This window comes from Amblyomma mixtum, chromosome 10, assembly GCF_055824585.1.
Source record: "Amblyomma mixtum isolate Tamu chromosome 10, ASM5582458v1, whole genome shotgun sequence".
Taxonomy (NCBI): domain Eukaryota; kingdom Metazoa; phylum Arthropoda; class Arachnida; order Ixodida; family Ixodidae; genus Amblyomma; species Amblyomma mixtum.
Window position 1 is genome coordinate 123,767,438 of NC_143021.1, and position 16,236 is coordinate 123,783,673.

Consider the following 16,236-nt stretch of genomic DNA (forward strand, 5'->3'; position numbering starts at 1 on the left):
GCCCCAAATGCGGTGGATGAGAGGACAGCGTTTTTTCAACGCGTACAAAAGCACTTCAGTTGTGAGAAATGCCTGATCGTAATGGGTGACTTCAATTGCGTCCTGAGGGGCTGTGACAAAACCAGTGCAAGGGCATTTAGGGACAGAAGCACTGAAGTACTCTCAGAAATTATAGACACGTGCAACCTCGATGATGTGGCCGAATGTTTAGAAGGCGAGCGTTGTGTGAGACTCACCCATTTTCAACGGTCAAGCCATGCACGGCTAGATCGCATTTATGTGTCACCGAACGTTATTTCAAAATGCAGTAGCTACAATGTAGTACCGGTATCATTTTCGGATCATTGTTTAGTGAAGTGTGGGATAGGGACAAAGAAACGAGGAAATCAGTTTTCTTGGGAGATGTGGAAATTAAATAATAAGCTCATTACAGACGACATCTTTAGCAGGAAAGTAAACGAAGAAATCAGTAAATTAAAGCCGAGCGGGGAACTGAAAGTATGGCAGCAGTGGGAACTTTGCAAACAACAAATAAAAATAGCAGCAATCGAAAGGTCAAGTTGCATACGACAAGAGGAGAAGCGTGAGGAGGACAATTTAAGATCTTTACTAGCTAGACTTCTCGAAAGAGAAAGCGAAGAGCCTGGCAAATGGATGGATGACATTAGGAAAATAAAAAATAAGATTGAACTCTTTGACGAAGAACACTATCGTGGCGCACTGGTGCGGGCTAGGGCGCAAGATATAGCTGATGGGGAGACACCTTCAAAACGAGCGCTTGGAATGGAAAAAACGCATGCTCAACGAAACCACATTGAACAGATTGAATTGGGCGGGGCGTTATCTGGAGAAAGCGGGCATATCCAGCAGGCATTTCTTGAATATTATCAGGCGCTGTTTGCAAAGCAAGAAGTGGATGTGAGCGCATTCAAGGAAAAGTTTCTTGGCGCTTTGCCGCGATTAGATGACGAACAGAAAGAAAGGCTGCAGCTGTCGATAACTGCGTCGGAGGTCGAGCAAGCGATAGAAAATTTGAACCTGGGAAAATCTCCTGGACCTGATGGGTTAAGCGCCGCTTTTTACAAAGCATATAAACGCGAAATAGTGCCAGTACTGACAGCAGTTTTTAACGAAGCCTATAAAGAAAATGAATTGCCCCCGTCTTATGGTAAATCCCATACAGTGCTAATCCCTAAATCCGATGACGCAGAAAAGTTAAAGCAGGTCACAGCATATCGTCCTATCGCCCTCACAAACGTGGATTATAAAGTTTTCATGAAGATTTTAGCCTTTAGACTACAGTCAGTAATTCAGGATATAGTCGGTCCCCACCAGACGTGTGGGATCAAGGGACGCGCTATTGTTTCCAATATTCATAAAGCGAGGTGTGTGCTGGAATGTTGTGATTACACAAATAGCTGTGTAGCCATCCTTCAGCTAGATCTTGAGAAGGCATTCGATTGTGTTTCGCACGATATCCTGTTCTGCATACTCGACCATGCGAATTTAGGGTCCATTATTTGTGAGGGAGTGGCCATGGCGTACCGGAGCTGCACGACAAGATTAATTGTAAATAAGAGTTTGGGGGCCCCCATTAGCCTGCAGCGTTCGGTGCGCCAGGGTTGTCCCCTCAACCCTCTTCTATTCTGCATTTACATTGAAGCGTTGTGTTTGAATATCATGGAAAGTGAAAAAATTCGAGGATTCCAGCTACAGGCAGCAGAAGTTAAGCTGCTGGCTTATGCGGATGATGTTGCGGTGTTCACAGTGAACCGGGAAGGTATAACCGAGGCCGTGGCATGCGTAAAAGAATTCACCAAGATCACCGGTAGTAAAGTGAATTGGTCAAAGTCCCTGGGGCTTTGGCACGGAGAATGGCCAACGAAGCCCGGCAATTTTGCAAACGTGTCCTGGGTGACGACCCCAGTAAAGTACTTAGGCGTTCCACTGGACGGTTATCGCGATAGCGATACGTACTGGAAAGCACAGACGCAAGCCACGCGTGAAAAGGTGGAAAGGTGGAAAGGGCGACACCTTTCAATTTTCGCAAGGGCCACAGTGTGCAATCTGTTTTTTATGTCTAGGCTGTGGTACGTGATGCAAGTGTTGCATTGTGCAAGGATGAACGTACAGAGACTGCACCGGATCTTTGCCGTTTTTGTGTGGGCTGCGGACTGGGAACGCTGTAGCCGGACCAATTTGTTTAGGCGGGTGAAGGATGGCGGCCTGAGTCTGGGACACTTATTTCTGCGGCAGATTGTAAGCAGATTTTGTTTTGTGCGCGATGTAAGCGATCCGTTTTTGCGCACTGTGTGCCAATTAAGGCTCGGAAATGCACTGCCGGACTTTGTTGTCACAACCGAAAGTTTTTCGGGACGTATTTTTGGTTACTTTAGAGAGGTTGTCGGGAGTGTTCGATTCCTGTCTCTTCGATTTTCGTATGAATATTTATCTTCTGTTAGCAGGAAGAAGTTGTATAAAGATTTGTGCGATGTAGTTCTTCCACAACCTATGTACAGGGCCTTATACAATGGAGGCCAGGGACGCGACGTACTTAAGCGTGTGAAGGCGATGCAGGTGCCGCCAAGTGCAAAAACTTTTTTCTTTAAATTACATACCGGAACACTACCAGTAAAGGAATTCTTGGAAAGGAAGCAGTTATTTCTACCTTGGGGATCACATTGTTTAATTTGTAAACAACCAGAAACAATAGACCACGTTTTTTTGCACTGTTGGGAGGGGGTATACTTTTGGGACATTTTGCAACGGACTTTAAAAAAGGAATTTCCGCTCGACGCCCATGGTATTCGGTACTTGCCTGTAGAGAGTGAGGATGGGACACCATTTGACCTCATTATGCTAATGGGTCTCCATTGTATTTGGCGCTCCAGAATGGCAGGATATCATTGCGATCCTGATGCACGGCCAGCACGGATCTATTTTCGGGAGTGCATGCATAAGTATATTGAAGTTCACAAACTTGCTCCTGAAGCTCCCGAGTGGCTCGAAAGAGTCGAGCCTTTGGTGACGCTTAAGGAGTTTTAATATGATGAAGCCACGCACCCCCGGGCGGATAGTGTTGTTAATTATTGCTCATTGCGCTCTGTAAGTGTATTTGTGTACTGTGGTTCTCGCCGAAGTCAGGCAATAAATAAAAAAAAAGTCAGCCGTGGTGTAGTGGGTAGTGTAGTGAGCTGTAGATCTCTAGGTCAGCGGTTCGAATCCAGGCCCAGCCGTAGTCTTTTTTCGCGTCCGAATTTTTTTTTACTCTCTTTAGTTCACTAACTTCAATGGAAGCTATTTTATTGTTAATTGCCTTATAATTCCACCCCAGTCCTTTCCTTTCCCAATAATTGTAAACCAGACACATATCACACATATCACACATATCACACATATCACACATATGACACATATTCCATAATCTCGTATGAACCAGACACATATGACACATATATATGAGATTTTTCGATAGGGCTCAAGCTGAAAATCCGGCCTTGAGCTACGCCTCCTGCAGTAAGCAATCCATAGCGCCAAAGACACACCCTATGCCCGCCTCTTCGACGTGAACCAGCTATTCCCGAACGCCGCCGCCCTGCCTCCGCCCGCCCAACCTACGAACGATGCTCAATCCTCAGGAAACACGACGTCTGGAGTATTTCCGACAACACACGCTGTGCTTCTATTGCGGTGAAGCCGGCCTTATTCGTCGCCTCTGCCCGTACCACCGTATCGGTTTCTGCTTTGTGGCTTTGCTGTTGACCCATCACGACCCCACTTCGACCAGCGTCGGCAAAAAGTCAACGACTACCTGCGTTGAGGTCACTATGCGTGGAACCACATTTCGCGCTCACCATCGCCATCAGCCACTCGTTTTGCGTCGCCGCGCCGCAGGTACGCATCCGCGGTACGAGGAAGACCTTCCAGCCTCCGTACGGGAAAATAAAGACCGCAACCTATACAGGTTAGGCATTTAACGACCTAAATGCCAAAAATCCTGCAATGGCATAGTGACCACCTCGACCACGACGCGCACCTCCTTCAAACTACGGGCCACCCAGAAAAGCATCTACACACCCTACCCACGATTCACGCACTCGACGAAGCCGTGACCCGATGCCGAGGACGACGTGCAACGCAAGAGCCAGAACATCCGACTAGTTATCGACAGCCGGAAAGTTACCGCTCTAGTCGACACAAGAGCCGACTACTCGGCGATGAATAGAACATTCGCTGCGCATCTGAGGAAAATGACGGTTGGGATAGCCCACATATTGGCACCGCAGGGGGCCACATCATTAGGCTATGGAGATGAAGCACAGCGTCAGCGAGTGTCGAGGGCCATACCTATGCTGTGAGCTTGGTTGTGCAACGGCGATGTTCCCGCGAAGTGATCTTGGGCATAGACTTCCTTACTGAGCATCAGGCGGTCATCTAACTGCGATCCAAGCTGATCACGCTTTCGACGGACGAGGCCTCTAACATCAGGTCTAACTACGCCCTCTCTCCTCCAAGGCATACGGTTGCACCGATAAACAATCCCTTTTTCTGCCAATGCCAGGGAGGGTGTGCTTACACACATGTCACCCGCCTCTTGAATACGAAAGGCCTGGGAGCCGAGAAAAAAGAAAGAGAAATTATCGAAATCTTTCGTATTCAAGAGGCGGGTGACATGTGTAAGCACTCCCTCCCTGGCGTTGGCAAAAAAAGAGATTGTTTATCGGCGCAACCGTACGCCTTGCAGGAGAGGGCAGGGCGTAGTTAGACCTGTTGCGGATGACGAGGCACCTGCGTGTGCTCAGTGATACATATTTATGTTGTACAATTGCCCAGTAAAGATAGTTGAAGTCTAGCGGGTGTCCTGTGTGTGTGTGTCTTGGTGTTAAGAATATGATTCCTTCGCTATCAGAGTTAGGCGTCTAGTTGCCATTAGAGATTTGTAGCAGTTACATGCACTGGAGGGGTTTCTTTCCCTGTGTGCTTTCAAAAGCGCATGTATTTTCGCACGATGCAGCCAAATTTTGTCGAGCCACAGCGGCGAAAGTAATCATGTTTTGTACATTCCAGAAAATGATATGGCTACTACGAACAACTGGCTAAAAGTCTCTAACTGCAACCAGTTGCAAACCTGTGTTAGTTAAAAAGTTAATTATCAGAAATTAGTTAACCAGCTTACTAAATACACCTCACCGGCTTTCTGGTGTCTGCTAACACTGGTAATATTATGCAGCAAAAGCCATATTTTTGAAAACTACTTATTCTTCCCTAAAACACCTGGTGCATATAAATACTGCTCACTTTCCTGTACAACACAGAAACGAAATAATTTCTTCTGTAACATGAAAGTTCCATGAGCCACATAACAAACCCGTGGAAAAAAACTGCATGCATACACACACATCTCTCCAAAACAGCTAAAAAATCCCACACAGTGAAACAATGCTTACACTGTCTTAAGACCAACATTAAAGGCTGCAAACACTAGCGAATTAAAAGTCAAACAGATGCCAAACATATGCTAAATGTCCCCATGGATGTAGATATTAAGCTATGAGCTGATTTTAATAAAAATGCATCAGCACAGAAATGCTTAAGCGACTGGTGCACTATCCTGACACTTGTCCTCAATATCAGGCAGCCTGCTTGTTGTTCATCATCATCATCAGCCTGACTATGCCCACTGCAGGGCAAAGGCCTCTCCCATGCCTCTCCAATTAACCCTGTCATTACTTGTCTGCATCACCAGCGGAAGAGGTAGCGTCCTAGTGATGAGACGTGTGCACGAACAGGTAGCCTCCTCCATGGCAGAATGCAGCAGCAAGAGAACTGCACAAGAAAACATTCAAAGTATACAGTTATAGTAACTTCTAATAGAATCAAACACGGAGAAGCAACAATCAGTCTAATGTGCACTAAAATGCAGCACTCCGAGTGAGTTTGATAAGGCTGCTGAGTAATAGCATAAGCAGCAGTCACAAGACTAGAACTAAATGTAATGCGTCCTTGAACAAGAAAAAGCTATAACATGCTGTTGTGTTCAATTCTGCCCCCACATTCGAAGACTGAATGATATTCACAGGAACTGACATTAACGTGTTACACCAAATTAGGCTACCGCAAAGAGATATTTAGCCATTCCAGTCATATGAAGATAACATGCAGGCCATCAAATATAAAAATTATTTTGTGTTTCTGATTTGTCTGCACAAAAATTCAGGCAGCTTTTGTTTTCAAAAGTGATGGCACAAACACAGTGCAATATAATGCACATGTTGCTGTAGATAATGTATCATTTGGAGCTATACCAGGTGTTAGGGGAAAATGTATGAACAAAGAGTACAAAGGTGAGCAAGTTCGTCAGGGCAAGAGTGGCACACTCTAAAGCAAATGAATCAAAATATTAAGGAACACACTGCGTCAGATACAAAACTTGTAAGTAAAGCTGCGTCCTAAAAAAGATAGTGTAGCGCGCGGCCAACATGAGACTCGCAATCCGCCCTCCAGCGAACGGAAAGATGGCGCTAATGTCGCCTAACTTTACACGCGTTAAAAAAAGAATTGATAAAGCCTTTTTTGCCACAAACTTGTGGCATTAAACGACAAAATATTTTGTTTCAATTACAAAGTCAGCAAATTGGAATGATTGAAGTGAAAAAATGCGACTACTCACAGCCATCTGTTTCTGGCGGCGCTGCGAACGAAAGCTTGGAAAACCGGGCAGGTACAGGCGACGCATCTGGGGCCAGGAAAGCCGCAGCCGCTGCACGGCTGCACTGTCTGCCTAGTTCTAAGGCTATAACTCAGCTCCCCGTAACTGCGTCGCAGAATAAGGAATGATGATGATGTTGCCAAACGCTACTGGTTTCGGTTTTTATTTTCGCATATTGTGTGGCTTAGCGTACTCTACACAGCTTGGCTCATGCGATTAAGTGTACGTGTGTGTACCTAGGGAAACGAGCGTTCGCACGCCGCTCTAGCGTGACGAGCGAAACTCTCAAGGCCGCGCTGCAGCATCGCCTCTGTTTTGTGGTTTTGTGTGTGTTTATACCACGTCATTGGACACCTTGCACGCTCTTTGCTCGAGCGAGCCGCGCCGACAGTCGCGCTACCGTAGTCTTTTTGTGTGCTTCCTTGATTGCTTTTTGCCTCTGCCTTACGCGGTCCTCGGCTCGGCCTCACGTCCGCTGATGGCAGTAAGAAAAGGCGAAGAATGAACACGTGCTTTCGTGCGTCTACTCCGTATGACTACGTTAAAACCCAACACTTTATTCCAGGATTCCTTAGTCATTGCATTACGCGAAGATAGAAAATACAGCTACAACCACGTTTTCCCTCGCCACAGCTTTGTACCGTGTTTGCGTTGAAGGAGACGCAAGTGAAGATGCGGAAGAGGCACTGCGCCTGTGCTTTAGCGGTGCTCAAAGCGGGGTCTGCTCTCACCCTAGCTTTTTCCATACTGGAAGCTCCTCTGCCGCTCAGTACTAGTGAAAAATGTAACAAGTCAAGAATGAGGGCTTAAAAAGCTCCAATTGCCGTGCACCTTCCTCATGCAAAGCCCTTGTTACCGCAGTTGAGTACAGCGGGCCGCTGTTACCTGTTTTGTTTCTCTATACTTCTCTTTATAGTATCGGCCGCCGGACATGAATAAAAAATAATATTGCCTTGCCTGAAATTTCGCATGTACAGTAACTGAGGAACGAAGCAACTTGAGTTCTCGAAGCTGTAAGCCTGCACACGTTACACAGAATTTACTCAGAGCGCGAAGCGGTGCGGCCCTTTTCGCGTGGGGTTTTCAGTGCCGTGCGATCAGCCATTGCTGGTCGCTCGAGGAGGAGGGTAGTGCGAGGGTTTAAATTGGGCGCTCCCACGTGGAGTGGCATAAAGTGTACCGGGCACTTTTGCATGGCGGGCAATGTGCAGGGAAAGTGTGCTTGCGGTGGAGGTTCAGGAAGCTGGTGCTATAATTTGGGCGCCTTTTGAGCTAGCGAGAACATGTCATTCAATGAGTGTGGAAACACATCGGTGCAATGCTAAACTTGAATTTTTTTGTAGCTCGCAACAATAATCCCTCTGAAGCCTCAGACCGAAACGCTCTTAACGCTAGTGTGCTTTAGCACCGTCGTACGGTACATCACTGTTCAACTGCACGTTAAAATATGACCTATCAAGAATTACAGCAATAGCAACACCAACGTGTTTCGAATTGGCAGAGTTGTTGTACAGCTCTGCTGAAATTCTTTGTTAGTTCTGAAATGTTAAATCTGTTTAATGACTGCCTGAGTACAGAATTTAAGGCTGACTACGCATCAGAAAGCATTGTTTTCGTGTAGAATGAGCCATCAGTGAAACTGATTCGCTGTAACGAAGTCATCATTGCGCTTATGTAACACAATATGTCACTAACTCCTACCTTTTCTTAGAAAGTTCTTTTAATTTCCTTGAAGTGCGAGGCAATAATACTTGAGTATTCTATGAATTCATTCACTTTGTACCAAAATTTCGTTTGCTGGTAACTTTTTTCGTACACTTCATACAATCAAAAATTGTCACTAAATGTCTTCAATTCAAGGCACGTTTCTGAATTTCGGGATAAATGTTCTGTTATCAACTTTGCTCTTTTCCCCGCACTCGAAAATTCGAAAGCAGTAAAGCTAGTATTGAGAAAATTGAACTGAAATTTCTAAAAAACCACAGTGTGCTCGGCTATGGGAATCTGATTGCAAATTTTTGTTTCGTCTTCAAGGTTAGTTAAGTTGCCGCTTTGAAGTTGTCGGCTACAGTACTTGATTATTTTAGGCTTTTATTTGTTTATTCGCATCACCAAAATGATTTCTCGGTTCGTAGTATATTTCTATTGACAGCAGTATATAAGCAGTAAGAAAATTGTATGAACTTTCTATCAACAAATGTTGATGAAATATGCCCTAAGAAAATGTGACTGCAAATGTTTGTTTCGTGTTCAAGGTTGCTTTAGTTGCATTGACGTGTTAGGCTAGAGTACTTAATTAATTTAGGCATTTATTCTCATTATAAAACGTTCTGTCTGTGTCTAGTATGTTTCTAGTGACAGCAGTCCATAGAAAGCAGTAAGAAAATTGTATGAACTTCCTAACAACGAATGTTAATAGAATATGTTCGGCTAAGAGAATGTGAGTGTAATGTTTGTTTCGTGTTCAAGGTTGTTTTAATAGCTTTGAAGTGATCGCCTACAGTACATGATTTGAGGCATCTATTCGCATGACCAAAAATGTTTTGTCACTTTCTAGAGTATTTCTGCTCACAACAGTACGTAAAGTACATAAAGTATTAAAATGGAATATATCTTCTGTTTTAAAACGTTTTCCCATATCCTGATTACATTCCAAACGCATTTGCTGCGAATAATGTTGGTCGCTTTTCGATATAGTGAAGTTGTTGACTAGCTGCAACAGATTCCACCATGCAATCCGGTACGATGTCGTCACGATTATGCGAACAAGATAGTGTTAATCACCTCGAACACCATGCAGTTTGTTCATTTATTTCTCTCAACGTGTCAAACTGCACCCAGATTTTCTAGTAACTTTCTATTGACAGGAGTAAATACAAAGAAGTAACAGTCTACCAACTTTGTATTGACAAAGGTGCATAGAATGTAAAAATTATTTTCTAGTAACTTTCTATTGACAGGAGTAACTTTAGTAACAAAGTAACTAAGTAACAAAGAAGTAACTTCTACCAACGTTGTATGAACAATTGTTGATAAAATGTAAAAGTTACTACAAGGTTACTAGAGTCAATAGAATGTTAATACAAATTCTAAAGAAAGTTGATATCCATTTTTGTAAGGGTGTGGTCGTTCCTGCGCGACAGACTCAAATTCACCAGCATATTTCGCATCGAACTACCTCTACTGGAGCAGAATTGGCCGCACTTCTTGAGGCGGTACTGTATATCTCACAACAATCACCTCAAACGTGGGTTGTTTTCTGTGATTCAAAAGCTGCCCTACAATGTCTTCAATCGGACTTGAGACATAGCGACCATGAGCAACTTGTAGCTGAGATACGATATTTGCACCACCAGGCAATCGAACAAGATCATGAAATCATCTTCCAATGGGTACCAGGCCATAGCGGCATTGTTGGTAACGCTTTAGCTGACGATGCTGCTCGATCGGCTCACGATACAACCAACAGTGTCCGCATACCAGTGACAAGAGCTGACGCAGCAAGGCACCTTCAACTACTCGCCCAAAACCTGACTGTAACGTCGTCGTCTGCCCCTGGAGGTTGGACACCCCGCTCGCACCACTGAAACCTCTTGCTTCGACATCATATACCATTTGGCCTCCCCCGCAGTGATGCTAAGCTGTTGTGCCGCTTGTGGCTGGGAGTGGCGTTCACAAACGCCTATTCCCATTTCATCGCAATGGCAGACTCTTCAGCGTGTGACCAGTGCGGTTGTGATGAAACGATCGGACACCTTCTGTTACTGCCCTCGTTTTGAGCGAGAGCGCGGTTTCCTAATTGCTACTCTGTACAGCTTGGACTCGCGTCCTTTAACAGAGTCCAACGTTCTGGGCCCTTGGACACAACCTTCCGCACAAAGGAAAGCAGTGAAAGCGCTCCTGATATATTTAAGGGACTCGGGGTTGTATTCCCGTCTATAATCTAAGTTTTCAGTGCGCGCCCTCTGTCCCCGTGACATAGTGATCGCTGGACACTTAGAAAACTCATTTCATTGCTGCTCTTTTTCCTTTTTTCCCCTTTGTTCCCCTCCCCAAGTGTAGGGAAGTCAACTGCGCATTTCCTGGTTAACCTCCCTGCCTTTCCATTCTTTTCGTTCTCTCTCTCTATGGAAGATAACGTTCCCAGTGTGTCCTGGAGGAACAAGTGAGCTCACCACCTCGCTCAAGCGTCATCATCACCTTAGGCGTCACGGAAATCAATGACGCTGAAGCCACTATCGAGAGGAACATGCAATTGCTTCGTGACCGAGGAATCGACATCGCAAGAGGCATCGCACATTTCCGCAATGGCCAAGCTGAAGTACTGCTGACCAACTTCAGTGAAGAATATCGGTATGCTATCAGATCAACGTCAATTCCTTCCTGTGACGAGATATTGTTACGGTGTTGGTCGGCACAAGACAGCGAAACCCAGTTCTGCGACCAACCGCAGACCAGCGTCCTCTTGCCGATAGTTTTCTTCAACACGCTCTCGACCCTGCGCTTTGTTCTCGTGCCTGTCCTGTGGCGGCAGGGCGCCTTCCTCTTTGCCCGTTAGATCTTTCCGCCGGTGGGGGGTGAGGAGAGAGGGGCAAGATGGGAGGGTAAGGAAACGCACCAAGTGTGCCCGAACACACTCAAACACGAAAGCACAGACTCCACAGGGAATGACCGAACAAAAATCCCAGCCGGGGGAGGCCGTCCGACGGTCATGAGGTCCCGAAGCGATGCAGTCACACCGGAGGCGGACCTCAATCCAATGGGACCAGTGCGACCTCCTACTGTGGGCGCTCTTCAAGGCGACGCGCGCACATTGCTAGGTCCCCGTTATGGAGCTGTACGCTTTGAGGAAGGCATGGAGCCAGGATTAAGCGTCGACGCTGCCGATGACATTGCAACCGACCAACGGGGCCCGGTAGCCAAGTCGAGCTTATTGCGGGCGCCGGAGACATAGCGCTTCATGTGCGACACATGCCCCGGAAAAATGTGGTGTACACCGCATGGGCGATGCTCTGGCAGATCTTCGAGGTTGTTGCGCTGGGCGTCGAGGGGGGTGGGACGAAGCCGTTGGGCGGAATGTCGGTGAGATTTAGTGAGGCGGGACAGTTCCAACTGTGCGTCGAGGGGGATGGAGGGCGTTCTACCATAGACGACGGAGAGCGGCGTCACGTGCGTAGTTTCCTGCACCGCAGTGTTGACGGCGAAAGTCTCAGCAGGAACAAAACGGTCCCAGTTTGTGTGGGACGCAGCGACGCAGGACGCAAGCATATCTGTGAGGGTAAGGTTGACGCGCTCCACGAGGCCAGTGCACTGCGGATGGATGACGGACGTGGTGGAATGCGCAATGCCGAAAGAGCGTAGGGCTCGCTCAAACTCATGAGACATACAGCAGCTGCCACGGTCCGTGATGAGGCGAGGGGGCACACCTTGGCGAAGTACGAGAAGCCGTTCTAGAAGCAAGACGGCATGAGCGGACGACGTGTCAGGGATGGGCGGTGCTTGGACCCACTTGGAGTAGACGATTGCTACCCGCACATACTGGCTGCCGGCGCGCGTCTTTGGAAACTGGCCCAGATAGTCGAGTCCAACCAACTCCAAAGGTAAACACGGAGGCGAAAAGCCCGCAACGGTGGCCTTGGAACTCGGGGACCCCTTCCTGTACTGGCAAGTCTGGCAGCATGCCACGTGTTGCTAGACGTCCCAAAACATGTTAGGCCACCAAAAACACTCCGACCGTCCCGCATAGGTCTTGCCGCTGCCAAAATGACCCGCCTTGGAAGCGTCGTGCAAGCCGCGCAAGACCTGCGATCGAAGCAATTCCGGCACCACTGGCAACCGCACGGGAGGTCGAGCACGGAGCCGCTTCACATGGAACAATACAGTATTCTATGCCCCATATATCAGGCGCAGTGTGCGGTGGCGTCGGCCGGCAGTGGTCCTAAAGAAGCGAATTATGGCAGCAGTGTTGGGATGTTGAGCTTGCGCAGTCCTCGATCCGTTAAGTATGTCACAGAACAAAGGTGACGAGACAGGAAATCAGCATCTTAACGGGCAGAACCGCGTCGATGCACTACTGTAAAATCGTACTCTTGAAGTTGCATTCGTAATCGTTGCATGAGAATGATTGACACACTACAGCCAAGTGAGCGCGTTATTGTCCGTTACGATAGTAAAGTTCCGGCCATATAGGTAGGGTCGGAACTTCTCGATCGCCCAGACGACGGCGAGGCATTACAGTTCGAAAGAATGCCGGCGGCGTTCAATATCAGAGCTGGAGGCTGGCATAAGCAAGGGCCCTCTGGTCGGCAGACTCGTATTCCACGCAGGAGGACTGCGCTGAATCCATCATGGCTGGCATCCGCGTGGAGGATGGTTGGGGCCGATTCATCGAAATGGAGCCACGTAGGAAGTTCGGGGAGGGCATGTTTGACATCCAGGAACGCGAGCTGTTGGGCCGCTGCCCAGCTCCACGTGGCATTCTGCTTCAGCATGGTACTCATCGGAGCGCTTCACGTGGCAAAATTTGGAATGAAGCGACGGAAATTGGAGGCAAATACAAAGATACTTTTCAGCTCCTTGTGAGTGGTGGGAGCTTTGTAAGCCGTGAGCGCCTGCATCTTCTACGGATCGGGACGAATGCCATGCCGGGTGAAAACGTAACCAAAGTATGCCACTGCCGCGAAACCGAAGAGGCGTTTTTTCGGCTTCAAGCGGAGGCTAGAAGAGTTAAAGGCCTCGAGGACAAGTTTGAGGTGTCGCTGGTGTTCGTCAAAAGTAGCCGCATGGAAAATTACGTCGTCTAGATAGACCAACGCCATCGTCCACTTCATATGGCCCAAAACGCGGTCCATGAGGCGCTGGAAATTGGCCGGAGCACTCAAGAGACGAAAGGGCATGCGGTTAAACTGGTAGAGGCCGTAGGGCGTCACAAACGTAGTCTTTTCCGCGTCGTCGGGGTGAACGGTTTCCTGCCAGTTTCCCGAGAGATGATCCGAGGTGGAAAAAGAGCGGTCCCCCTTCAGGATGCCCAGCGTGTCATCGAGGCCAGGCAGCGGATACACGTCTTGAACAAGTGGAAGAAATGCTTCGTGAAGACATCATCCTGGCTTTAAAGAGCCCCTGGGTGGCGCCGGAAGTTCTAGGGAGGAAGGAAGACCGTTCACTCCGATTCTGCATTGATTACCACCAACACCAGTATCACCAGCAACATAACAAAGAAGGACGCCTACCCCCTCCCCTGCGTCGACGACACACAAGACCGGCTCTCCAAAGCCGGGTATTTCTCGAAGACCGCATTGATCGCTCCGGATGGCCTCTTAAAGCTCAAAGTGATGCCATTTCTCAATTGGAAAATTTCTCTGGTATATATAGATGACGTGGTTACCTTCGCCTCGAACGTTGCAGAGCACCTAAAGAGGCTTCGAAAAGTAGTAGAGGCAATCCAGTCATCCTTTCTTACCTTGAAAGCATAAAATTGCCAGTTTTGCTTATGAAGAGCTGCTGTTTCTAGGCCACATTGTTAGCAAGCAGGGAGTACGCTCAGACCCGCAGAAAATAGCTGCTATCGCACTGTTTCCACTTCGGGCCGATAAGAAAGATTTGCGCTGATTCCTCAAACTGTGGTCGTATTAATGACGATTTTTCAAGAACATTTCGTGAATCGCCGATCCTCTCATTCAACTGCCAAAGGCAGGCCTACTACCATTTAAATGGGAAGCGCCGGAAGCGGAACCTTTCAAAGAACTTAAGCATCGTTTACAGTCCCCTCTGATCCTCGCGCACTTTGATGAAAATTCCTAGACTGAAGTGCATACCGGCGCAAGGAGCATAGGCCTAGGGATGGAGGAAAAAAAAACTAGGAGGGAGCACGTCACGCGATCAGCCTGTGCAAGCCATCCTCCTCTGACGCCGCTGCCGAGGGCCCTTTCGCGCACTGACTCTTTGAAAATAGGCCCTCCACAGTTACCAGACTGCCAGCCAGCTTTGGTCGCGGCACTTCTTACTGAACGTCCGTGCTCAGATGTAGCGCAGAAGCGCATCGCCTGTCTTGCAGCTTTGGCGGAATGTGTACCGAGCTCGAGGTTGTCTGAAGGCTCCGCGTTTCAACACTTCTGTTGATTATGCTCTTGAGTTTTTGGGTGCACTGTAGAAAACATCAAGTAAACATTTCATCAAAGGGTTCGTCGGTGGGCACTGTGCGCATTTGAACTAAGGCCGCTGTACGCTATACGTGTACGGTTCTCCAGTACCGACGTGAAGAGGCGTTTTCGTGGTCTTGTTAGAAATACAAATTGCTCATGCCCACTTTGAATGTCACTAGAATTCAGTATTTTTCCCAGCGGCGTGCGGCCGCGACCTCGTCACTGTTTAACTGTGGTTCATAAAGAGACTGGAGAGGAATTCTTTTCGTCGTTATACACACATACGAAGCGTTTATTTCAGCGCATCGAGAGTAGGCAAAGAAAAAGAGCCTCTAAAAAGGGCGCAGTGGCTTCCACAGCGCTCACGGCCGACGGGCGTGTTTAACGAGCGCTCCGGTGCGCTGCGCAAGACTCTATTTCTCGGGCAGGCGGACTTCGGCCCGCCCATGGGCCCGCCGTTCTCCGCTATTCTCGAGTCACAAGTCGCGCCGAATACGCTCGCGCACATACGCGGTCCCGGCGTGAAATGCAGAAGTAAATTATTTCTCTCGTTGTCGAGAGAGAGTGCCGGCGGCTTTACGTCTGCCCCTGCGAGGGGTCTCCCGGCCCTCGACTTTAGCTTATTTGTCGGTTTCGGAGCCGATGCTCCGAGTTGACGCGGTGATGTGGGCTCACGCCGTTGTTCGAGAACTGGCTGCCCTTGTCGGAAGACGATGGAAGATACCGTCCTATAGAATAATGCAGCTTTCATTACTGCGACCTGGCAGGCGCTGCTGTTAGTGACAGTAGCAAGAGTTAACTGTTTGCGATTCTGATAAGGCCCCCAGGACGGCGTTCTTCCGAACGGATCCTGCATCCCGGCACGCAGTATTTCATTGCGCAGCTCAGGCGACCCAGCCGCACTTCACGAAACACGGTGGCACTGAGGCACTGGCCTCGCGGCGCATACAAATCTCCAAGCTCCATGGCCTGTGTGCGCTTGACAAATTTCTAGCGCTGCCGTGTTGGTCGTCTGACACAATACAACAAGAGAGCGAAACAGAAACCGAAATCCGGCTAAGAGCTACCGCTGTCTTGTCACGCGAGGGCCTATCTGTCATGATGCTTTCCCTTATATTTTTTTGTGACTAGGCTTCAAGATTCTGAGGTCACGCTCCTCTGTTGAAAATTCCAGCAAAAGTCACGTTGGAGAAAACGGTGGGCCGAATGGAAGTGTTGGTTTCCACGTTGGAGAAAACGGTGGGCCGAATGGAAGTGGTGGTTTCCACGTTGGGTGCTGGTGGAGCGAATGGGAGAGATGCTGGATGCACTAATGGCGACGTTGGGCACCCTGGATTGAGTGGAAATTTTGGTGGCTGCAGTGGCACTTTCAGTAAACAATATTGG

General features: G+C 48.0%; 1 protein-coding gene across 2 annotated transcripts in view; it reads left to right on the forward strand.

The window, feature by feature from the left end:
- LOC149326842 (acetylcholinesterase-like) overlaps positions 1-16,236 on the forward strand; it is a 78,995-nt gene that overhangs the window by 14,849 nt on the left and 47,910 nt on the right. The gene's annotated exons all lie outside the window — the stretch shown is intronic.